General features: G+C 67.9%; 1 protein-coding gene across 1 annotated transcript in view; it reads right to left on the minus strand.

Annotated features, from left to right (window-relative positions):
• The window catches only part of LOC113211445 (sodium/hydrogen exchanger 3), a gene marked incomplete in the record, with an annotated part of 46207 nt that overhangs the window by 17965 nt on the left and 27459 nt on the right, over window positions 1–783 (minus strand).

Consider the following 783-nt stretch of genomic DNA (forward strand, 5'->3'; position numbering starts at 1 on the left):
AGGGGCGAGCCAGGGGCGGGCCAGGGGCGAGCCAGGGGTCGGCCCGCGGGCGGCCCAGTAGCGGACAAGGCACACGACACACACGGTCTTCCTCTTCCTGCGGGCTGGGCTGGGCTGGGCTATTCCTGGAGGCGACTGGCAAAGGGGCGGGAGAGGGGCGGTGGGGGAGTCTCTAATGCCATGCCCAAAGCCCCGCCCTGGGACTGTCGCTGCTGTGGATCGAATCATCCCTTCCCAGAAGAGCAAGAGTCGTTTACTCCACCAATTCTACCCCAGCAACAAAGAGAGGGGGGACAAAGAGGGGTTGGTTTGCTGATCAGCGTTCCGCGCGTCCGATGACGCCGCCCGCGCCGCCCGCGCCGCCCCCCGCCGCACTCTGAGGCCGGCGCGACCGCGAGAGTCAACGACCACATGCAGCGCGCCCCCTCGCCCCGCGCCTGGGGTGTTTTACGTGTAACATTCAGAAGGGCTTGCTGCTGGTTGCTGCCCCCCCCCCCCTCTTCCCGCTCTGTGGTTTGGCCCGCCCCAGCAGCGCCCCCGAGCACGCCCCCCGGGGCGGGCGTGACGGTGCGTGAAGGGCACTGCTGGCGGTGGGGGCACAAAGCGATAGAGGCTCATCTCCAGATGGGGACACTGACTTCAGACGAGTGCCGAGTTCGATCGAGAAGTGGGGGAAGAAGGGGGGGTGAGTGGGGGGTTTGTGGCGAATCCCCGGAGGATGCGGTGGTAGCCTGCAGCTGCCGTTGGATGAGGGTGGAGTGTTTCGCGCCTCGCCCCCCCCCC

Source organism: Frankliniella occidentalis, unplaced genomic scaffold, assembly GCF_000697945.3.
Source record: "Frankliniella occidentalis isolate FOCC.00 unplaced genomic scaffold, Focc_3.1 Scaffold169, whole genome shotgun sequence".
Taxonomy (NCBI): domain Eukaryota; kingdom Metazoa; phylum Arthropoda; class Insecta; order Thysanoptera; family Thripidae; genus Frankliniella; species Frankliniella occidentalis.